This window comes from Bubalus kerabau, chromosome X (assembly GCF_029407905.1).
Source record: "Bubalus kerabau isolate K-KA32 ecotype Philippines breed swamp buffalo chromosome X, PCC_UOA_SB_1v2, whole genome shotgun sequence".
Lineage (NCBI taxonomy): Eukaryota > Metazoa > Chordata > Mammalia > Artiodactyla > Bovidae > Bubalus > Bubalus kerabau.
In genome coordinates, this window is record NC_073647.1 from 76,882,292 (window position 1) to 76,907,729 (window position 25,438).

The 25,438-nt window shown below is 37.0% G+C and overlaps 1 protein-coding gene and 1 long non-coding RNA gene across 3 annotated transcripts in view; one reads left to right on the forward strand and one right to left on the reverse strand.

The window, feature by feature from the left end:
• HTR2C (5-hydroxytryptamine receptor 2C) overlaps positions 1-25,438 on the forward strand; it is a 172,082-nt gene that overhangs the window by 46,655 nt on the left and 99,989 nt on the right. The window lies entirely within an intron of this gene.
• On the reverse strand, positions 11,278-21,886 carry LOC129638529 (uncharacterized). Of its 2 annotated transcripts, XR_008707885.1 has the most exons (3): positions 20,662-21,587; positions 12,227-12,303; positions 11,278-11,626 (listed from the first exon to the last, which is right to left on the reverse strand). It is a non-coding gene; the product is annotated as an uncharacterized LOC129638529 (long non-coding RNA). The 2 variants fall into 2 exon arrangements; XR_008707884.1 differs by lacking the exon at positions 12,227-12,303 and having other exon boundaries at positions 20,662-21,886.

Genomic DNA, 25,438 nt, shown 5'->3' on the forward strand with positions numbered 1-25,438 from the left:
CCATGTGTCACCCTTGACCCTGTTCTCTTTCCACTATACCAGCGGTTCCCAACCTTTATGACACCATGGACCAGTTTCATGAAAGACATTTTTTTCATGGACTAGGGAGGGGGTGGTTTGGGGATGATTCAAGCACATACATTTGTTGTGCACTTTATTCCTCTTATTATTACATCAGCTCCACCTCAGATCATCAGACATTAAATCCTGGAGTTTGGAGACCCCTGCACTATAACATTCTTTCTGCCAAATTGTGGCCCTCTTAAGTCCAATCCACCTGTAGGTGGCCTAAGGTAAATTTTGGTGAAGACCATTTAATGTAAGGTTTTCTTTTTATTAAGAGTTCAGTTTCACTGAACACAGACAACAGTGTATTTAGAGTTTTTAACCTAAGCTACAGTATATATAAATTAAAGCTTCTGGAGCATAAAAGTCCCTACAGATTTTCCTTCTTACCCTTAAATTAATTAATCAGTTAATTGCTGTGCTATCAGGATTAAGTAGTGTGAATGGCTATAAAAGAGCACATTGTCCCATAAGTGCTCTCACTTGAGAAGTTGGCAATAAAGCCTAATCAAACTAAAGAAAATTTTGCCAAGGCAGACAGTGTGTGACTGAAATACCCCTAGTAAGACTAGATGAAGTCTATTCTCATAAATAGAGCATCTGGGTACAGCCCAGAATGGTATGTTTTAAAGGGGATTTATTTCTGGGATACAGGGAGTGAATCATCATCAGGGAAAGGGGACAAGCGATGTTCCATTGGGACCCAGTAGTAAGATTAACATTGTACTTGTCACCTATATGAGATGTTATGGTACACATGTGCTAAGATAGGCAGGGGTCTTTGGAAATCACATATATGAAACAGTCAAATTGCAATAAGAATATTTGCTTCCTTCATGTGATTCCACACAGCTCTGAGTGTTAATCTTGCTGTAAATTATGTTAGTATTAACACTGCCCTGTTAATATCATTTCAATAAGCCTGAAAAAAATGGTTTGGACATCTCCATAGTCCCCAGATAATTAGGAAGACAGCTACTAGTTTATACCCAGGTCTGAGGACTAAAAGAGACCTTAAAATGCAAATATCTCAGCTTCCTTCATTTTACTAGCTTGGAAACTAAGGTTCATTGCCATCAATTGATTACTCTAGACACAAAGGTAAGTAATTTGAGATCAAGGAGTGGAGTCTCTTGAACTAGACTGCAGTCCTTTAAAACCAAGAGAACCCTAGGCACTTGGGGCTTCCCAAGCATACCTGGTCTTGATTCCACCAGGAACTGATTAATCTGACTGAGTCACAGTGGCTGGAGTTTTAGTATCAGGAAATGATTTGTGTATTTCAACATGGGTCTTTAATGACTAAAGAATTCAGTTGCACATTATGATTTTATTAAATGGGAATGTGAACAGAAGGATGTATAACTTTTTGACTGATGTGTCAGGACAGTAATATGTTCCCTATACACAAATAACTTTCAAGTAGTGTTTCTATTCTTCAGATCACAATTAAGTGAAAACTCATATTTCCTATACATAGTTAAATATCTTGTGGTGTTAGTTATCACATTAAAACACTAATTAACTGTAATATGCTATTGTTGGGCATAGTAAAGACAATGCATTATTATAGTACTGAAAAACTCTTTCTCACTGTACATATCTACCTTTCATTTCTAAATCCTTGACTCTGAAAATATTAAGAAACATCTGTGAGTTCTATATTTAATTACTGAATAAAGTATTTTAAGAGATATTTACCTAAAATTAAACAGCCCATAGTAGTGTGTAAATATGTAAATATGTAATATATACTATATATATATATGCTATATATGTAGTATATGGGCTTCCCTGATAGCTCAGCTGGTAAATAATCTGCCTGCAATGTAGGAGACCCTAGTTTGAGTCCTGGGTTGGGAAGATCCCCCGGAGAAAGGATCGGCTACCCACTCCAGTATTCTTGGGCTTCCCTGGTGGTTCAGACAGTAAAGAATCTGCCTGAACTGTGGAAGACCTGGGTTCAATCCCTGGGTAGGAAAGATCCCCCAGAGGAGGGCATGGCAACTCACTCCAGTATTCTTGCCTGGAGAATCCCCATGCATAGAGGAACCTGGCAGGCTACAATCCATAGGGTCACAAAGAGTCGGACAAGACTGAGCAAGTAAGCACAGCATGGCATATATGGTGTATACTTATTTTCCCCCACAAAAGGAAAGCATTGCTCAAGTCTTCAGTACTCTATAGTGCTGAATTAGTTATATTTAAAATTGTCTCTCCATTCTAAATTTCAATATCATCTATATAGTCTAAAATGTATACCAGTTTATGACTCTTTCCTGCTATTAAAAACACGAGAGAGAGAGAGAGAGAGAGAGAGATCCCCCTCAATTACTTTCATTCTTCTCCCCTTCAAATGATTAGGTACCTAAGCTTAAGTGACACAAAGATACAAAGCATGATCCCTACCCTTGATGTTTATAGAAAGAGATTTAAAAAATGCAAAGCAGTTTAGACCAAGTGACACATATACAATAAGTGTCATGTGAGGTGAGAAAAGGAACAGATGACTAAGGATTAACAGAGAGGGACTCATTGAGACAATATCAAACTCAAATGACATTTTCTAGAACCTCAAAGTTGCTATTAGTTAATTTCAAAGGCTAGAAAATTTAGTTTCAGTGTGTTAATTTCTCCAACAAGATGGTATTCTTGGATAAAGAGGATGTGGTATATATGCACAATGAAATACTACTCAGTTATAAAAAAGAATGAAATAATGTCATTCACAGCAACATGGATGGACCTAGAGATGATCATACTAAGTGAAGTCAGAAAAAGACAAATGTTATGTGATATCAATTATATGTGGAATCTAAAAAAAAAAGACACAAATAAACTTTTTTTACGAAATAAACCCACAGTCTTCAAAAACAAACTCATGATTACCAAAAAGGAATTGGAGAGGAGTTGGGGAGAGGGATAAAGTAAGTGCTTGAGATTAGCAGATACAAAATGCTATCTATAAAACAAACAACAAAGTCCTATTGTATAGCACAGAGAACTATACTTAATATCTTGTAATAATCTATAATGCAAAATAATCTTTTGCAAAATATATGTATATTCTGAATCACTTTGCTGTACACCAGAAACTAACACAACATTGTGAAACAACTATACTCTGGGCTTCCTACATGGCACTAGTGGTTAAGAATCCACCTGCCAAAGTAGGAGACTCGGGTTCAATCCCTGGGTCGGGAAGATTCCCTGGAGTAGGAAATGGCAATCCACTCCAGTATTCTTGCCTGGAGAGTCCCATGGACAGAGGAGCCTGGCGGGCTACAGTCCATAGGGTTACAAACAGTTGGATATAACTGAAGTGACTTTAGCACGCATGCATACTTTAATAAAAAAGATGGTATTTTCAGATAAATAGTGTCTGTACAGCTTTCTAGTAAGGGATGCCATTCAGAATAATAAAATGACAATAAGGCAAATCACAACATTATGCATTCTTTGGCAGTTATAGCATGATTTATATCACTACCTGTGAGTTACAAATGGATGGCATGAGCTATAAGTTCAATAGTCACTAAAATCCCTCCTCCTTGAAAAATTAAAAAATTTATTTTAATTACAAAGTTTCTCTCCTCTTTTTTTGAGGGATATTTGGAAGCTTTAGTACATATTTTTCCTAACACGAGGGGCAGAAAATAAGTCTTCAATATCTAAAAATAGACTACAAAATTTATTTAATGAAAAGGCAAACCAAGTATTATAGACTTGAATTTAGCAGTAGATGCATTCATTAATTCAACAAGTTAATACTAGGTAGAACCCTGTATTTTATATATACATATATAGTGGACTTATAAGTATATCCATGTTTATATACATTCCATTATGATAATGTTTAATAGATTTTAAATTAGAAGCATACACAAACTTCTGAGAGGAATATATTAGCTCAGTAGTTTCATTCACTAATTCATTCATTTATTCAATGACTAGTATTCACTTGGGATCTACTGTGTATGAAGCATTATTCCAGATGCTTACTAAGAAAGTCTTTAAAATATAATTGGGATTTTGACAGGCAGGGAAGGAGTAGGGCTCAACATTGCAGGTAGTAGGAATGACATAAAAAGAAGTGGTGAACATGAATGCATGATGAGATCCAGGAAATTAACCTTGTGTGGTAGAACAGTGGCTGTGTGAACATTAGAGTAAGCTCTAAAGCATAGGTAGACATCAAATTATAACATGCTTTGAATTTCAAGTGAATTTGGAGTTACTATCTGGGCAATATATTTTACCCATTAAAACTATTGAAAGCATTTGATTTTTATTATACAAAAATAAGTTTTATAAGATTATTGGATTCAAGTAGATGAAGATTGGAGGAGGCTGTCTTTTATACACACTCATCCCTAATTCATTTTCTCAAGCTTTCCCAAATCACTATCATACCTGGATGACATTTTATGCCCTGGAAGCAACTCATAGCATCAGACTGGTCCTGGCCACACTTCAGATTGTTGACGATTTTAAGCATTATCATTTACTTCTTCAGCATTTTTTGGTGATTGACTATTCCTTATTTTTCTTTTATATTATGCCAAAGAGCAAACATGCATCCTAGATATCAACAGTGAGTACTAAATTGAAGGTGCTCTATGTGTTACTGCAACATTTACATAACAACATGTTACTGGCAGAAGTTTTTAAAGTATAGCCATGGCCTTTGTGGTAAAGACAGAGACTAATTTGGTTTAGAAGTTAATCCAGAGTATTATTAATCATAAAATACATACTGGAGCACCCATTCCATAGGAGCAAATTTTTCTGGCAGCTTACTTAGCCCTCTTATGACTGAAGCAACACTCACCTCGATATGAGATGGCTCAATAGGCCTTTCTGTGTTTGTGTCAGCTCATGTTGACACACAGGGACTCAAGGCAGCCTATCAAGCAGTGGAGAATGTAATATAAGAGTGAAAGAACATAGGGGGACCCTATTCAGTAACTGAGAATATTTAGCTGTCCTTATTAGGCAGAAAAGAGCAAACAGACCTACACATTAACACAGATGCCAAGGTCCCAGTGTTAATTTTTTTCCTCTGGCCTTCCTCTGTTGCCATAAAACATTAAACAATAAGCTTTTGACAATATCAACCTAGATCATAGTAGAGATTCTACTCAGAATCATACATGTTCTCCCTGAAGTTCATCATCATTGAATCCAAGAAAAAGCAATTTACATAGAATCTAGGCTAGAAACAAATGCAAAATCATTTGTCACCATGGATAATGTTATGTCTAGAAGTGGCAAAATGAGCTCCAATCAAGATTACCTTTTCTGCTTTGTTCTTTACCATGGTGGGGATATATTTGCCTCCATGCTAGCAAGGCATACTTTTATTTTATTTTATTTTTTCTAGAGATAAAAAAGGAAGCCACAATTATGTTTATTTTTATTTATTTATTTTTTATTTAGAGGCTAATTACTTTACAATATTGTATTGGTTTTGCCATACATCAACATGAATCCACCACAGGTGTACATGTCTCAGGGCAAAAAAACAAACAAACAAACAAACAAAAAAACACACAAAACAGAAGCAATATTGTATTAAATTCAATAAAGACTTGAAAAAATTGCCTACATGAAAAAAAATTAGACAAATCTAAAAAGTATGCCTTCCTTCTGGATTATACAGAGTGAAGTAAGCCAGAAGGAAGGCATACTTTTAGATTTGTCTAATTTTTTAAAATATTTTTTTCATGTAGACAATTTTTCAAGTCTTTATTGAATTTAATACAATATTGCTTCTGTTTTGCATATTTTTTTTTTTTTTTGCCCTGAGACATATGGGGTCTTAGCTCCCCCTGCTTTGGAAGGTGAAGTCTTAACCACTGGATCACCAGGGAAGTCCCAGATTTGTCTAATATTTCTAGTTAGCTCCTACCAAATTAAATATCCACTGTCTGATAGAATTTGAGCATTTGTGAACAACTATAAGGCGATGGCATCCCACTCCAGCACTCTTGCCTGGAAAATCCCATGGATGGAGGAGTCTGGTGGGCTACAGTCCATGGGGTCGCTGAGGGTCGGGCGCGACTGAGCGACTTCACTTTCACTTTTCACTTTCATGCATTGGAGAAGGAAATGGCAACACACTCCAGTGTTCTTGCCTGGAGAATCCCAGGGACGGGGGAGCCTGGTGGGCTGCCGTCTATGGGGTCGCACAGAGTCGGACACGACTGAAGCAACTTAGCAGCAGCAGCAGCATAACTATTTTGACAAGCTCTAACTGTGCAAAGAACTCTATCATCAGGAAAACCTGGTTGTGTGGAATATTACATATATATATATATATATATATATATAGTCAAATGAATGATCTTAACTTTAAAAGACGACTGCAGTTTCCCTAAATTTGGGTGCATTTTCTAAGTCACAAAGTTTCTTTGATGAAAGTAGTAGTGAAGTGAGGTTTAGGGACAATAAAGAATTTCCCTATTCCAAAAGGTCCATTTATGAAACTTCTGTACCATATTCCTGAGAGAGATGTCTAATAAATTGTTTTAAATTGATGTATTATAATTTTGGAATCAGCAACCAGGGATTTTACAATACAATAATGGGAGCTATCTAGTGAATATTTAGCACTAGCTGTGATGTATTCTTATATGATTTTAGCTGCATTAAGTTCCAAATACAAGATAATGAGTTTTCTCATCTGTTTCTTTTACTTGAGCAAATAGTCTCTATGGAAACCAGATTCAAAGTCTGGTCTAATGATGCTATTAGACACAGAGATGTGAAATCATAGTTAGGTCAGGTGCTTCTGCATGGAGTTTCTGTGTTGTTTCATGGCACGTCCATTAGGAATATGAGCTAATTAAATACAAAATGGGGCAGTCATCTTAGAATGTGCTCTGCTGCTCCTGCTAAGTCGCTTCAGTCGTGTCTGACTCTGTGCGACCCCAGAGACGGCAGCCCACCAGGCTCCCCCTTCCCTGGGATTCTCCAGGCAAGAAAACTGGAGTGGGTTGCCATTTCCTTCTCCAATGCATGAAGTGAAAAGTCAAAGTGAACTCGCTCAGTCGTGTCTGACTCTTAGCGACCTCATGGACTGCAGCCTACTAGGCTCCTCCGTCCATGGGGTTTTCCAGGCAAGAGTACTGGAGTGGGGTGCCAGAATGTGCCCTGCTGCTGCTAAGTCGCTTCAGTTGTATCCGACTCTGTGCGACCCCATAGACGGCAGCCCAGCAGGCTTCCTCATCCCTGGGATTCTCCGGGCAAGAACACTGGAGTGGGTTGCCATTTCCTTCTCCAATGCATGAAAGTGAAAAGTGAAAGTGAAGTCACTCAGTCGTGTTCAACTCTTAGCGACCCCATGGACTGCAGCCTACCAGGCTCCTCTGTCCATGGGATTTTCCAGGCAAGAGTACTGGAGTGGGGTGCCATTGCCTTCTCCCAGAATGTGCCCTAGAGTTTCACAATTCAGCTTCTTCTCAGAAATATGGTTCATTATTTCCAAAGAGCCAAATTAATTGTCAGAACTTCTGTCTCCCTAATCAGACTCAAGCTATTATGTAGCCCATGATGACAAGAAGAGATCAACATGAGGGTCCCTACTTACTTCACTGAGTTTTGCTCAGAATAATGCCTTTTAGCTTTCACTTTCTGGTCTTATTTTACTGACACACTATGCTTAGGTTCTTTTTATCCACAAAGCGGAAAAAAAAAATGTTACCATCCCTCTCTTTTTATTCTTCCTGTAAGAAAAAGATAAATCAAACTTGAATACTATCTATTCATCTGTCTTTTCAAACATTAAAAGGAACACCTAAAGTGTGCTGGGCTCTGTGTTGAATAAATATATTCCTTTGCCTGTTAGGAGTTGTAATGCAGGAAATGGACACAGTAGCTGATAATTTTAATACATGGTGGCATAATTGTCAAGTTAGATCTATGTCAGTTTCTTGTGAGAGGCTTCCTTCATAGCTCAGTCGGTAAAGAATCTGCCTGCACTGCAGGAGACCCGGGTTCTATCCCTGGGTCAGGAAGATATCCTGGAGAAGGAAATGGCAACCCACTCCAGTATCCTTGCCTGGAAATTCCCATAGATGGAGGAGCCTGGTGGGGTGCAGTCTATGGAGTCACAAAGAGTCAGGCACAACTGAACAACTAACATAGCTTCTTGTGAAGACAAAATGTAGCTAATGGCTTCATGGAGGTGGTGACACCTAAGCTAGTGATATTGTGTCTCAAACTCACATTTGTCTAGTTTCAAAGTCCATGTTCATTCCATGATAGTGTAAGATTAGAGGATGTACAATGCTGAACTAGCAATTAAATATTGCTGGAACTAAGAATAGTAAGCTTCTATTTTATATAAGTTTGTTGAGATAAGAATGCAAATCATTAAGAAATAATTCCTGCCAAAATGATGTAATGTTAAAATTGTATATAATTACTTTCTGCTTTTGCAAAATTTTGCAATAGCTAACAGACATTCAAGTGGTCAAAAGGAATAAAATAAAAATTTAGAACCCTTCAGCTTTAGTATATAGATTATGGAGTAAGCTTTGGTAATCTACATTTTAGAAAGAGAAAATCAGCCTTTAACTGGTATTTCTAGGGACTTGTTTCAGTAACATAATTTCAGATAAAAAATTATTCAAAAAGATATCAAAGTCTTGGTGTCTGTTTCCCCTACATTCTTTCCCTGGGCAACACATCTACTTTCATATTCTGAGCTACCATCTGCAATGATATCCAAATCAAAAATCCAGGCCACATGCTTTTTCTATACTTTGAGCCCTTTGTCTTCAGATCTTACGAATATTTTTATGCCAAGAGGAAAGCTTATCTGTTTGTGAAAGAGGCATGACAAAGAAAAAGGAAGCTGATCAGCACCCAGGGAAAAAATACAAAGGTTGAAAGTTAGGTATGTAGCCAGATAGTACATTTAACCTGAGGGAAATAGGCAGGACAAGAACTGGGATTTACCGGTGGGTTAAAGGAAACATTTCCCTGTTTATCCTGTATCCTGATGAGTCCCCTGGGGTAGCACAATTGCTCCATTTTACTTTCCAACCATTTCTTCTTGCCTTTTTTTTCCCTCTGATTTTCAAACTTTAGCATATGAGTCATCTGTTCCTCAAGCTGTATATATAACAGCTTTATTTCCTGATTAACCTTTGCTGACTTCTTAACCATGGCTTGGAGCTTCCTCTTATGATACAGTTTTCAAAAGCCATGCACTATTTTCAACCCTTAAACCTGTGTCAACACCCTATCCTTTGCCATTTCATGTCTTCAGTTTCAATTTTGAAGACTTTCATCACTTAAAGATAAAAAAGCTAGAAAAATTCTTATACTTCATCCTAAAGTGATTATCTGATAGTGATAGTTCAGCTAAAATTTACAGGTTCCATTTTTAACAAACAATTTATTAAAATATTTTATAGTATATTATATTGAATATTAATAACAGACAAAATGTGGCACCGTTAGACTAACTGCTTATGTCATAGAATGGCTAAGTGTGTTCTTAGAATTCTTTCTTATATTTTCAGAGGAAGCCTTTTATGAGGTGTGATTTGAGGGTCATGTGTTGTTAGTCACTCAGTTGTGTCCGACACTGCGACACCATGGACTATAGCCCACCAGGCTCCACTGTCCATGGGATTCTCCAGGCAAGAATACTGGATTATGTAGCCATTCCCTTCTCCAGGGGATCTTCTCAACCCAGGGATCAAACCTGGGTCTCCTGCATTGCAGGCAGATTCTTTACCATCTGAGCCACCAGGGAGGGCCCCCTGTGATTTGAGGGACACTGCTAAAGTTTCTCTGTCCTCCCATACCACCCAAAATTATTCCATTATCACTTTTTCCCTATTGCTTTGCCTTTCCTATAATTCTAATCATTGAAATCTAATTTTAATTCAAATTGCTTAATTAAACTATAGGTACTATTAATGGGAGAAAGAGGTTTGAAAATAATGAAAATCCCTAAGGACCAATTTCATCTTTTCATAATTTTACCCAGACCCCACTTGATGTATTTTTTAGAAGATTAATATGCTAATGTTTAGAGAATACTTTAAGGTCTTTGAACAAAAAAGATATTTAAGTAGTACAATGATGATAGAAATATAGGAAAATATCCAAAGAACATATACATGTCACACATATGGAATACTCATATTGGGGAAACCCTTAAAAATTTCTTCTTTACCTATACATGACATTTCTTGTCACTTTAATCATGGCAATATCTACCTGACTGAAAAAAGAAGCAGGAGTCAGGATAATATTCCCATTGCAAGCGCTCATTACAAAGATTTAATTCACTGAGAAATATATTAGCATATTAAATCTGCAGTTTGCCTATAGAAGCCTTCTAAATACACAGTCTGAATAGAAGATTGGAGAGGAGTTATTGCAGGAAGCCTCTTCATGGGAATATTTTTGCTTTCTGGCAAGCTATCATTTGCTCCGAGCATGTGTCTTCACCAGTCATTTATTAACAAGCACCAGTTCATACTCCAAACATTCAGGGTTCCTCATGGTAGAACAACCATTTCTCCCTAGTGTCACTTTTTTTTCCCTACTGTTTCTATGTGGCCACAATTTTTGAGATATTTTTAGTCCCACTACTTTCTCTTATATCCCTTACTATTTTGTGAGTGGTTATTCACTCACCTAAATTGATTTTATATAGAAAGCAGTATCTAGAGTGGGAGCCACCCCAAAACTCTGTGACTCCTTCCTTGGTTACCCCAATTTTGTTCCCCATCACTTATATGGGTTATACACTTAACAAATCTGCATTATGGAAACCAGGCCATAGTCTTTGAAGACATTCACCAGTAGCTAAGACAGATCCAGAATGTTTAAAGAGAATGATGAAAAGGCCATCTTGTTAAACTCAAATAACCTGTTAGTGAATTGAAGTAGCTGATACTAATTTCCAATTTCCCTGAGTAATATCAACTTATAAATTGAATTATTATAGTAAATAGTAGATACTTTGTTAAATAAAACTAAAAAACATGAAATGGTAAAACAAGTATTTGAATATCTTTACCAGACAAAATACCCTTTGATAGTTAAGTTTATGATTAATTTTTAAACATATTCAGGCTTATGAAGGTCTTTATAGTTTCCTATAATTAAATTAGTCACATTCATAAAATAGACACGCCCCCCATTAGATGAAAACCTACCCCAAATCCATTGACATCAAAAACATCTTTCACAATCTCCTTTATTAATGCATACAGGCATTTAAAACTACATCCTTGATGATTAAATAATGTCAGAAACAGAGTCAAGAAATAAGGATCTGGAAACTCTTGACAATGAGTTGGTGGAGGAGGCCCATTAATACCTTCATAAATTTCTTCTAGGGTAGGATAAAAATAGTCGAGCAAAAAATGCTATCCCCATCCTGGTGACTGGTTCATCAGATTGAATCCAAATTCACAACTCTCAAGTACCAAACCACAGTTCAAACATGGAGTATCTAGACAGTCCAAGGAAGCTTTCTGTGCTGGTAGTGATGTAACTTCTGGTGTTTCCACTACTCTTGATAGTCTTTCTGGAGATACAACACAGGACAAGATCTTAACACAGTGAAATCTAGACCTGAGATTAAATGCAGAAGTCTAGAAGTAGATATGCTCCTTCCCCACAAGTTATATCATTCCAGAGTGACAAGTTATGTCTCTACTGAAGATCTTTTCCTGTAGCAAGAATGTTGGAAAACTTAGGTACCAGAAACCCACACAGTGAGACCAGCTGTTACACAGCCTGGCCACAGAAGGCAAGAGCTTGTTGTCAGGAGCTCCTAGTATACTAATAGGTCTGTCTCTCATTGGTCCTAAATCTGGGTGGGGCTGATTATGTCAATAATCAAGAATTGTGACATCATAGAACACATAGAGACTGATATCTGTTATTAAATGAGCTATGTAAAATATTACACAGTACTAAGGCAGACTAATTTCAAGAAGTTTACAGTATACCAGAAGAGATAAAAAGAACAATTAGAGCAAAATATAGATACTAAGATACAGATTTACTCAGGGTACCATGGGAAGATATAGGAAGGAATAATTAATTCTGTATGTTAATAACTTAATAAACTACCAAACTCTGCAGTTTTAGAAAGGGCTTCCCAAATTAAACACTGTCTCACCTGGGTCTTTATGTGTAGGAGTTTGTCTAGTGGAGCAGGAAAAGAATCTGAAGAAGAGATATTTTACAGAAGTCACCCTAGGCAAGAGAGTCAAAATGTACAAAGGTATCAGAAGATGAAAGCAGGAAGATGGCTAGACATGAGATTGGAGTACAAAGTGAGATATAAGATTTCAGAGAAATAAGTTTTCATGACATAGTTTCATGACAAAGTTTTCTTTACCCAGGTTTTATACTTAACTGGATGAGGAATATTAATATCTGGCCATGAACACTTTTAAACCATAACTAATATTTTATTTCTTAGAAAGCTAAGCAAAACTAGCTACTTAATGAAATCCTGAAGATTTTTATAATGCATGTAATAATCTTGGTGACTCTCCTAGAAAGATGTGTAACCTAAAACTATACCTAATGTGCACCAAGCTAGTACTACAAATTTGTAGGACAGATCATTTTATATGGTTAATTAGCAGAAAGTTACAATGCGACTTGACTACTAAGAATATACGGTGATATTAAATAATGTAAAATGTTACAACAATGTAATAACAAAACATAAATTCTTCTAATCCAAAATGGAGCCATTTATTGTTCAAATCATTGACTGAAAGCAATCTTGTGTTCATCAAGTTCCACAAAGAGAATTATATAATAAGCACTATTTTGTTTTATAAACAGTTCTTTCCCTAACTAAAATAAAGTTTTATTTACACTTACCAGGTTTCCTAGAGACTACAGTCAGTCCTTTGAGTTGTTTCTCCACAGATTCGATCAACCGTGGATCAAAAATATTTTTAAAAAATTCCAGAAAATTCCAAAAGCAAAACTTGAATTTGCCACACAACAGCAACAAGTTACATAGCAAGGATTATATTTATAAATATTTATATAGATTGATTATATTCTTTGCAGCCAAAGATGGAGAAGCTCTATACAGTCAGCAAAAACAAGACTGGGAGCTGACTGTGGCTCAGATCATGAACTCCTTATTGCCAAATTCAGACTTAAATTGAAGAAAGTGGGGTAAACCACTAGACCATTCAGGTATGACCTAAATCAAATCTCTTATGATTATACAGTGGAAGTGAGAAATAGATTTAAGGGACTAGATCTGATAGACAGAGTGCCTGATGAACGATGGATGGAGGTTAATGACATTGCACAGGAGAAAGGGATCAAGACCATCCCCATGGAAAAGAAATGTAAAAAAGCAAAATGGCTGTCTGGGGAGGCCTTACAAATAGCTGTGAAAAGAAGAGAAGTGAAAGGCAAAGGAAAAAATGAAAGATATAAGCATCTTAATGCAGAGTTCCAAAGAATAGCAAGGAGAGATAAGAAAGCATTCCTCAGCGATCAATGCAAAGAAATAGAGGAAAACAACAGAATGGGAAAGACTAGAGATTTCTTCAAGAAATTTAGAGATACCAAGGGAACATTTCATGCAAAGATGGGCTTGACAAAGGACAGAAATGGTATGGACCTAACAGAAGCAGAAGATATTAAGAAGAGGTGGCAAGAATACACAGAAGAACTGTACAAAAAAGAGCTTCACGACCCAGATAATTACGATGGTGTGATCACTGACCTAGAGCCAGACATCCTGGAATGTGAAGTCAAATGGGCCTTAGAAAGCATCACTATGAACAAAGCTAGTGGAGGTGATGGAATTCCAGTTGAGTTATTTCAAATCCTGAAAGATGATGCTGTGAAAGTGCTGCACTCAATATGCCAGCAAATTTGGAAAACTCAGCAGTGGCCACAGGACTGGAGAAGGTCAGTTTTCATTCCAATCCCAAAGAAAGGCAGTGCCAAAGAATGCTCAAACTACCACACAATTGCACTCATCTCACACGCTAGTAAAGTAATGCTAAAAATTCTCCAAGCCAGGCTTCAGCAATACGTGAACCGTGAACTTTCAGATGTTCAAGCTGGTTTTAGAAAAGGCAGAGGAACCAGAGATCAAATTGCCAACATCCGCTGGATCATGGAAAAAGCAAGAAAGTTCCAGAAAAACATCTATTTCTGCTTTATTGACTATGCCAAAGCCTTTAACTGTGTGGATCACAATAAACTGTGGAAAATTCTGAAAGAGATGGGAATACCAGACCACCTGACCTGACACTTGAGAAACCTGTATGCAGGTCAGGAAGCAACAGTTAGAACTGGACATGGAACAACAGACTGGTTCCAAATAGGAAAAGGAGTATGTCAAGGCTGTATATTGTCACCCTGCTTATTTAACTTCTATACAGAGTACATCATGAGAAACGCTGGGCTGGAAGAAACACAAGCTGGAATCAAGATTGCCAGGAGAAATATCAATAACCTCAGATATGCAGATGATACCACTCTTATGGCAGAAAGTGAAGAGGAACTAAAAAGCCTCTTGATGAAAGTGAAAGAGGAGAGTGAAAAGTTTGGCTTAAAGCTTAACATTCAGAAAACTAAGATCATGGTATCTGGTCCCATCACTTCATGGGGAATAGATGGGGAAACAGTGGAAACAATGTCAGACTGTATTTTTGGGGGCTCCAAAATCACTGCAGATGGTGACTGTAGCCATGAAATTAAAAGACGCTTACTCCTTGGAAGGGAAGTTATGACCAACCTAGATAGCATATTGAAAAGCAGAGACATTACTTTGCCAACAAAAGTCCATCTAGTCAAGGCTATGGTTTTCCCAGCAGTCATGTATGGATGTGAGAGTTGGACTGTGAAGAAAGCTGAGCACCAAAGAATTGATGCTTTTGAACCATGGTGTTGGAGAAGACTCTTGTGAGTCCCTTGGACTGCAAGGAGATCCAATCTGTCCATTCTAAAGGAGATCAGTCCTGGGTGTTGTTTGGGAGGACTGATGCTGAAGCTGAAACTCCAATACTTTGGCCACCTGCTGCAAAGAACTGACTCATTGGAAAAGACCCTGATTCTGGGAAAGATTGAAGGCATGTGGAGAAGAGGATGACAGAAGATGAGATGGTTGGATGGCATCACCGACTCAGTGGACATGAGTTTGAGTGAACTCCAGGAGTTGGTGATGGACAGGGAGGCCTGGCATGTTGTGATTCATGGGGTCACACAGAGTCAGACACGACTGAGCGACTGATCTGATCTGATCTGATAAAGGAATGATGCTAAAGCAGAAACTCCAGTACTTTGGCCACCTCATGTGAAAAGTTGACTCATTGGAAAAGACCCTGATGCTGGGAGGGATTGGGGGCAGGAGGAAAAGGGGACAACAGAGGATGAGATGGCTGGATGGCATCACCGACTGGATGGACGCGAGTTTGAGTGAACTCCAGGAGTTGGTGATGAACAGGGAGGCCTGGCATGCTGCAATTCATGGGATCGCAGAGTTGGACATGACTGAGCAACTGAACTGAAGTGAACTGAAATGTATGCCTGAGTTTCTTTGCTGTACACCTTAAATTACCACACTGTCAATCAGCTATACTCCAATATAAAACAAAAATAAATAAATAAAAGAATATATTTTTCCTTAATGTAACAGAATATGTAAAAATGCTAGAAATTGATCTTAGCATTTCACACAAGTCCTATGATATCAAGCAAAAAGAAATCTAAAACTCTACCAGAAATTAATAAGGAGTACTCATTGTATGGTAGAACTTTTAAATGTTTATTAAAACTACAATGATGTGACTAGAATGAAAAACAATACTAAAGTTTGTCAACCCAAAGGACCACAAACTATAAAGAGGCCAAAAGACAGTTTATCTGGAGTCTTAGAATTGGAATTCTGGGATCACAGTTTCCAGAGGGACACAGAATAGTGTCCCACTAGAGGAAATGGATAGGGTTTTTTATGAAAAGTGAGAAGTTCATGCCAGCTTATACAAGTTGTTTCCCAAGACTTTGGATTGGAAGATAAATTTGTTATATAAATACAGTTGGGTTATTGAGCATATCTCATCTATTACTACGGAAAGATATGTTTTCTTTAGTTCAGAAGAAAGTACAGATCTCAACATTTTTCCTTTCTTTTGGCAACTCAGCAACTATTCAGCAGTTTTGTATAGACTGTTCAGCAGAAGTTCAGCACAAGCAGCGAACCTGGAGGTCCTCAGGGCACGTCTCAGTCATCCCTGACACTGCTCTTTTCACAACTTCACTCTAAGTGCTCTCTCCTTGGTTAGGATGGAAAAGTGGTAAAAGGAGATCCTAACTCACTCTCAGTCTCGCTTTCCAGCTTCCTGTTACAACAAGGGAAGCTGGAAGATATAAAATCTGTATTCATCTAAAAAATTGACAGTAGAAAAAGTATAGGATACTATATAGTTGGTATATATACCAAATAATGTGGGAATAAACATTTTTTAAAGCACAACCTTCCTGGAAATTCACAAAACCACATACTTTTTATCATTATTCCTATAATTTGACAAAAAGTAAGAATGGGTATACTTCTGTAACAAATTGCAGGCAGATTCTTTACCATCTGAGCCACCAGGGAAGCCCAATCAACTTCCTAATGTTAGTCATGTCTGACTCTTTGCGACCCCATGGACTGTAGGCTCCTCTGTCCATGGGAATCTCCAAGCAAGAACACTGGAGTGGGTTAGTCATTCTCTTCACCAGGGGATCTTCCTGACCCAAGGATCGAACCCGAGTCTCCTGCATTACAGGCAGATTCTGAGCCATCAGGGAATCCCCAATCAACTTCCTACATCTAAATATAAAGTACCTCCTTCCAGCTTTTTAACTCTTCCATTCACAAATACTGTATTCTATGACATCATTGCTGATCTCCTTGACTTTTTGTCCAGCTCTCTTATTTCCTCCAAACTTTACTTTCTTCCCTTTCCAGCCTTCTCTGAGGAGCCTTATCTTATAAACCTGGGGAGAGTTAAGTTTGTTATACTCAATATTTCCATGTGTATTACCTCGGTCATGGCACTTAGCTCATTGTACTGAAATTTGTTTGCATGTTTGTCTCTCCATTATACAGTGAATAAGAGTTATTAACATAGAAAAATTCTCAATAAATCACAATACAGATTGTATTAACAGGGTGAAATCATGGCTTTTGATATGTATATTCAAATACAAATTATCAACTACATCACTTTGAGTATTAACATCACCAAACCTTAGGGGTTTTGGCTTTGATCTGTAACTAATTTACAAGGCTACTGTGATACGTAAGTAATATAATCTATAAAGTTTCCTGGAAAAAATTATACTTTAATGCTAGTTTCTTTTTATCTAATGAATTTAAGGATTTTTAAACATATTATGAAATATATAAATATGGCATTGCAGTAGCTTAAATACAATAAACTTATCCTGGTAAAGGCTGAAAATCATTTAATAAATTAAATGCATATTTCTAATAAACATTTTTCAAAGATGGAAATAGAAAGCTATTTCTTAATATATTCTAAGAGCCAGTATAATAATAATGTGTGGATGTAGGATTAAACATACAAAAACATTAAAAAAGTTAAAAGCCTAGTGGTAGGCTTTTAAATGAGACATCAAAAATCAATGAAAAAGAAAACATGTTAGATAAATTTAAATTCTCACTTCATTTCACACATGAAAATAAATTCTGTGAAAGATTAAAAAGTTGACTAAAACCTATCCAAGTAAAAACAAGAAGAAATTGAAATGGAGAAATTGAAAAAGAGAAATTGAAAATATCCCAAGTATGGGATCTTTACCTAACATCTAAAATGAAGAAACCATAGATGATTACACAAATGAGAATGAGATATTTGGCTACAAAAAAATATAACGTTTCTGACTATGGCAACATTTTTTAAAATATAAAGTAGAACATCACTAATTATCAGAGAAATGGAAAACTATAATGAGATATCACCTCATACCAGTCAGAATGGCCACCATCAAAAAGTCTACAAACCATAAATTCTGAGAGGGTGTGGAGAAAAGAGAACCCTCCTACACTGTTGGTGGGAATGTAAATTGGTACAAACACTATGGGCAATAGTATGGAGGTTCCTTAAAATACAAAAAATAGAACTACCACATGATCCAGCAATCCCACAACCTGGGCAGATATTCAGAGAAAACCATAAATCAAAAAGATACATGCACCCCAATGTTCATAGCAGCACAATTTACAATAGTCAAGTCATGGAAACAACATAAGTGCCCTTTACCAGAAGAATGAATAAGGAAGATGTGGTACACACACATATACACACACACCCCATGGAATATTACTCAGCCATTAAAAAGAATGAAACAATGTCATTTGTAGTAACATGGGTGGACCTAGAGATTATTATATGCTAAGTGAAGTTTTTTAGTCAGAGAAAAAGAAATATAAAACATCACTCTTATGTAGAATCTAGTTTTAAAATGATACAGGAACTTCCCTGGTGGTCAAGAGATTAAGAATCTGCCTGCCAATGCAGAGACAGGGGTTCAATCCCTGGTCTGGGAGGATTTCACATGCTGCAGGACAACTAAGCCCATGTGCCACAACTACTGAGCCCCTACTCTAGAGCCCAGGAGCAGCAACTAATGAAGTTGGTGCTCCCTGGAGCCTGTGCTCTACAACAAGAGAAGCCACCACAATGAAAAGCATATGCATCACAACAAAGAGTGACCCCAGCTCACTGCAACTAGGGAAAGCCTGAACACAGCAAAGACACCCAGCACAGCCAAAAATAAATAAGATAAATAAATTTTAAAAATTCAAAAAAATAATAAAAATGAACTTATTTATAAAACAGAAATAGACTTACAGATATCGAAAACAAACTTATGGCTACCAAAGGGGAAACATGGTGGGGGGATAAATCAGGAACTTGGGATTAACATATACACACCATTATATATAAGATAGATAACCAACAAAGACATACTGTGTAGCACAGAGAACCCTACTCAGTATTTTGTGGTAAAATATATGAGAAATAGTCTGAAAAAGAATGAATATACACATATGCATAGCTTAATCACTTCGCTGTACACCTGAAATTAAAACATTGTAAATCAACTATATTCCAATAAATTTTTTAAATTTTATTTTATTTAACTTTACAATATTGTATTGGTTTTGCCATATATCAAAATGAATCCGCCACAGGTATACATGTGTTCCCCATCCTGAACCCTCCTCCTTCCTCCCTCCCCATACCATCCCTCTGGGTCATTTTTTTTTTTTTGAATGTAAAACAGACTGGGATAAAAGAATTGCAGTAAGGAACAAACATAAGCAAAATTATAAGATAAAGCAATGATTGATATAAACTATTTGAGACAATTATGTTAAAATACTCTATTATAAAATATACCTATAGTTTTATTTATAAGAATAGTATATAATGCATCCCCTAGATACTGGGTAATTAATATGGATATGATGTTTCCATATTCTCATTCATACTTCTATTCAAAATCACCATTTCCATTCTCTGTATTAATAATATGATCTGTGTGAAAAATGTTTTACAAATTCTAAACTATATAAGATTATAAAACTTTAAGATGTGTTAATAACACAGAAACTACAGGTGAATATCAGTCTTTATTCCTTCCAAAATTCTCTCTTCATTAAAAGCAACAAGAAATTTTATAAAAACTGCCAGAACCAACTAATCTGGGACTCTGGAAGTTACCTAAAAGCTCAAAGCAAGCCAGGGAGTGCTTATTCAAGAAAAATGACTGAATTTTATTAAGAACAGCAGTCTCTGTAGCATTTTATCTTGCCTAATTTCATGACCCCTCTCAGGCTCCAGGGTAGCCTTGAAAACCAAGAGCCTGCAATCTCAGTGCAAACTAGCAGCCTGATACCTACCAGAGTGCAACAGAGTTAGCAAACTCCTTCAGAGCCTCATTTCCAGACAGTTGTCATTGTTTGACATGTCTGGTGAGTCCCTGGAAGAATTACCACCAATTCTTCGAATACTTTTTCAAAAATTAAAAAAAAGAGGAATTCTTTCCTACTCTTTTTATGAGACTGATATTATCCTGATATCAAAACCAGACAAATATAGCACAAGAAAAAAAAAAAAGAAACTATAGATCAATAACTTGTATGAATATAGATGCAGATACCCTCAACAAAATACTAGCAAACTGAATCCAGCAAGATATGAAAAAGGTTGGACACCAAGAAAATGGGTATTATCCCAGAAATGCAAAATTGGGGCAGTGTTCTCAGGTGGTACCGTGGATCTGTCTCTTGCTTCAACAGTGTTTGGACAGAAGGGACCCAGGGACACCCCCCTTTTCCAGCTGCCGACAGCCCTCCAACCTTTTTTCCAGTTGTAACTTCTGGAACCAGCCACTCAGCCATCCTCAGCCTCTGGACTAGCCAACACCATATTTTGAGCTTAACTCCTTAAGACCAAACAACCATGATTCCTCAGAATTATTTCACTGAGGTGGAGGCTGCCATCAACCACGGGGTCAACGGCATCTGGGTCCCCCTACACCTACCTCTCTATGGGCTTCTATTTCCACTGCCAGGATGTGGCTCTGGACAGCGTGGGCCACTTTTTCCGAGTTGGCCAAGAAGGAGCAGGGCCCCTAGCATCTCTTGAAGATGAAAAACCAGCACAGTGTCCCATGCCCTCTTCTAGGATGTGCAAAAGCCATCCAAAGATGAATGGGATAAAACTTTGGACAATAAGGAAGCTCCACAGCCCTGGAGAAGAACCTGAGCCAGGCCCTTGTGGACCTTCATGCCTTGGGTTCGGCCCCCACAGACCCCCATCCCTGTGACTTCCTAGAGAGGCGCTTTCTGTAGGAGCAGCTGATACTCATCAAGTAGATTACAACTACCTGATCAGCCCCATCTCCCCACCCCAACAGGCTGCTGGAGTAGTGGAGGACAGGGGGAAGGTGGGGAGCTGAGCCAATAGCTGAAACTCATCAAGTAGATGGCAACCACCTGACTAACCTCCACAGGTTGGCTGGTCCCCTGGTTGGGCTGGGTGAATATATCTTTGAAAGGTTCACCCTCCAGCACCACTAGGAGCCCAACCTTTGAGGAGCCCTCTGGGGTCAGGGCTGCACCTGAAGCCCCTCTCTGCATCCACTGTGCAGCTTTTTAACCACCATGGAGCCTTGCCCAATCCTTGTACCAAATGGAAACAATAAAACTTTTGCAGCAAAAAAAAAAAAAGCAAAATTGGTTCAACCTGAGAAAATCAATCAATATAATTCAGCTTATTAACAGAATAAAATTAAAAAAATAACCTCACTACCTTAATAGACTCAAAAAAGCATTCAACAAAATCCAACCCCCTTTTGTGATAAAAGAACAACCTAGAAATAGAAGAGAAATAGAAGAGAAGCCTGATCAAGAACTTTATGTAAAGTGAAGGATACATGTGTATGAGCTTGTGTTCACTTGAATTACAGGTCTTTGATTCCTATTGAAAATGGAGGATCTCAGTACCCAATGAAATGAAATTTCAAATGTTCAGATTCACCATGAAATTTTCTTAGTGACTTGAGTGAAATGTTGCTTAAATTTCCTTCTCTTGAGTACTAATGTCTTTCAAGAATCTAATTAGGATCCCCACTAACATGCTCATTTTATGCAGCTAAAGCAGAAATCTTTTTTGTGTACCTGGATTATTTTTTCAATTCCCAACCTGACCCTAATATAGAGAGAATTAGCTCTATCCCTGATAATGCCAAGCAGCAGCATTGAAGATAACACTAAATCATCTCCATCAATCCTCAACCACATCAGTTCCCCCTTCCTAGCTCTCAAGGTCAGGGGTTGACTAACTATATCCATGTGCCAAATTGTGCTGGCTACAGCTAATGATACATAAAGTTTTCTTGAACATAGTCATACCTATTCTTTCAAAGATCACTGCTTTCACCCTACCAAAGGAGAGTTGAGTAGTTACGAAGACTAAAATACATATTTAGCCCCTTACAGAAAATATTTGCCATTCTCTCCAATTAAAATAAATAAATTTAAATTTTAAAAATGCCATTCAAAAATCCCAAGTTTTTGTTTGCTTTTTTGGTTTTGTTTCTCCTTTGGCTTTCTTATCTCAATTGCTGCATGTGAAAAAAAATGCCCTTTTACTCCATGTGTGCTTCTATTTTGCCCAGTTTAGTTTTTTGTCTTATAATATTTCTCACTATACTATAAAATCATGAGAACAAATATAATGTTTGCCTTCTGTATCATTATCTCCATATACCTATTATGTATTAAGAACTTAATATTTACTAAATACATATTTTAATGCCACATCAGTAAAACACCTTAAACTTATTTTGGAACAAGGGAGAGAATAAACCCTAAATTAATAAAATATACCAGTTCTCCTAAAATTCATTTCAACATATATCTACAATACTAACAATTCAAATTAATAATCTGAGTAATGTATTACTATGAAAAGAACATATCTGTTATACAATGTAGTAGTTACTTCATTACTTGGCTCCTGAAACACATTGTCACTGGTTTTGTGTTTTTTAAAAGCAAACTTGTGAAATTTTAGGGAAATATTTTCAAATGGCAATATTTTCATTGTAAACCATATTTTAGTCATATATACATACACACACATAGAGAGAGAGAGAGAGTTTGTCTTTATGAAATTGTATTTCAGTATTGTCAATATTGCTTTCTGGACCCCATTAAGAAGCTTTAGAAGGAGTTTCTGTTTTCTGTTAATTAAAATTTCACAGTAACTTTTAATCTATTTACATTTTTCTGCAGAGTGAACCATTTGAATAGAGAATAAGTAAAAAACAAAAAGCTTTAGTAAACCTTAGGATGTGGGGATGTTTGAAAATTGGGCATATGAAAAGTACTGATTAAGTATTGGTTTCAATCTGTGATGTAAAAGAAGGGAGTTCATGGGGGCATTCAAGGTTAATACCTGGAGTTCACTTGAAGATGTATTTCTAAGCCTTGGGTATTCACCGCAAATAATCAAGATGATTACTAACTAGAGAGAGAAGATAATGAGTATGGGTTACAAGTTCACAAACAGCAGTTACTAAGGTGCTCTAAATAAGGCTATAGATGGTGTCTTTTTGACCTAGCTACTTTGAGTGTTCTAAAACCATGATTCCTACTCAGGGCTTTAAGAAATCTGCCAAGTATCTGGCAGCATGTTGTCGATACTAATATCAGTAGCAGTTAATTCAGACTTGACTAGATATTTAGTAAATATTAACATATAAATGTAAGATAAAATAAATTGATTTTATAGATTTTGTGCTATATCTTTAGCTTAAATGTATTGTAGAAAATGTATCCCACCAAATAGTAAATTAAAGAGTAGCAACCAAATAAGTTAGAAACACTGACCTAAAAATTTCTGCTGCTGCTGCTGCTAAGTTGCTTCAGTCATGTACAACTCTGTGCAACCCCAGAGACGGCAGCCCACCAGGCTCCCCCGTCCCTGGGATTCTCCAGGAAAGAACACTGGAGTGGGTTGCCATTTCCTTCTCCAATGCATGAAAGTGAAAAGTGAAGTCTCAGTCGTGTCAGACTCTTAGTGACCCCATGGACTGCAGCCTACCAGGCTCCTCTGCCCATGGGATTCTCCAGGCAAGAGTACCGGAGTGGGGTGCCAGTGCCTTCTCCCAGTTAGGGATGAGTTATTCATTATTTGGAATCCTAATTGTTAATAAAAACTGCATTTTAGTATTAATGAATATGTTATAGAAATCTAAAGGTCTGTTATTAAAAATTTACTCAAAAGAACATTTTATGTTTACTTTGGTCTTTAGTGAATGTCAGAATGATGGGGTGGTCATGATACTTATCACTCAAGTATCTAAGAATTATCAAAATTTAATCCTGCTAGTATCATCAAGATGATAAATTATGAATACTTAATACATTTTAAAATATATTTTCCCCTATGATTTAGCAATCACCTTACATAAATGATACAAATAGGCTTTTCCTCCCTTTGGAATGTAGAGTACTGTATTAGGGATGAACTTAATGTATTAAAATGAAGCCAAAACCAAAAAAAATCTAGAGGCATAAATTTAAAGCCACAGCAATATCTTACTCCCTTATGCGCATTGTTTCTTTTTCTTCCACTACTGTGCTAGAGTGGTCCTCCCAGGTGTCTCAGTGGTAAAGAATCCTCCTGCCAATGTAGACAGGAGATGCAGGAGATGGGGGTTCAATCCCTGGGTCAGGAAGATCCCCTGGAGGAGAATACTCCAGTATTCTTAGCCTAGAAAACCCCATGGACAGAGGAGCCTGATGGGCTACTGTCCTTGGGGTCACAAAGAATCAGACATGACTGAGAATGAAAAATACCTAATACCTACTCTACTAGAGTAGAGCCCCTAATACAAATAACAAAAATTCTCATTAATGTATACTTGGTTAGGCAGAGAGCTCCAGGAAAATATTCATCATTTCTTCTTTGTCCTTCTCCCTTTCCCACCCAAGATACATGAAATTGTTGAGTCTTCCATTCTCTGGAAAAAATATCAACAGAGAAATGGAAATCTTTGCCATATTCCCCTAGGAAAAGACTTGAAGTCAACTCAAAATAACTAGCTCTGTTGCAAATCATGTGGGAAACTCCAGGGTAGATGGGTTAAAGGACTATTTCAGGGGGGCAAGTCCAGGATGTTTTTTAAAAGATATTAAACATCATATTGAACCTTTCAGGTGTTGGGTGCTGGTGGAACTGAAGATTCATGAATTTTTACAGGTATAAAAGTTCTCAGAGCTGAGAGGCTTGAGATAGGACAGTACATAAAGCAAAATTTGTTCAGCTAAAAGAATGAGGCTGACAGAATCTGTCTTTAGCTAAGTTTATTTATTTCAGAGTGTGGTGATCAGATTGCATAGCTGTGGAGCAGTGAGTCTCAGGATGTTGCTTCTAGACCTATGCTTTCTGCAAATAACTTATGATACATATAAGATAGCTAATTTCAACTGGGATAATCTTGGATAACTGGAATAAGTGTATATAGCCCAACTAGGGTCTTCAAGGAATAGAATTGCCTCGACTGTAGTATAAAAAGTTTATGTTTATATTATTTAGAATGGATTATGTAATTCAGAGGTTTATGTTATTTATTTCATGAAGGTTGACAGAATTGGGACTGGAACTGGAGAGTGTTTGTAACCCATGATATATCTTGGCACCCATGTCAAGAGAATTTTATCTTTTAATTTGATAGAAAATTATATTGTTAGAAATACTAGGCTTAAGTTTGAGTATGAGGTGGGTTATCAGTTACCAGCCTTCTAGAT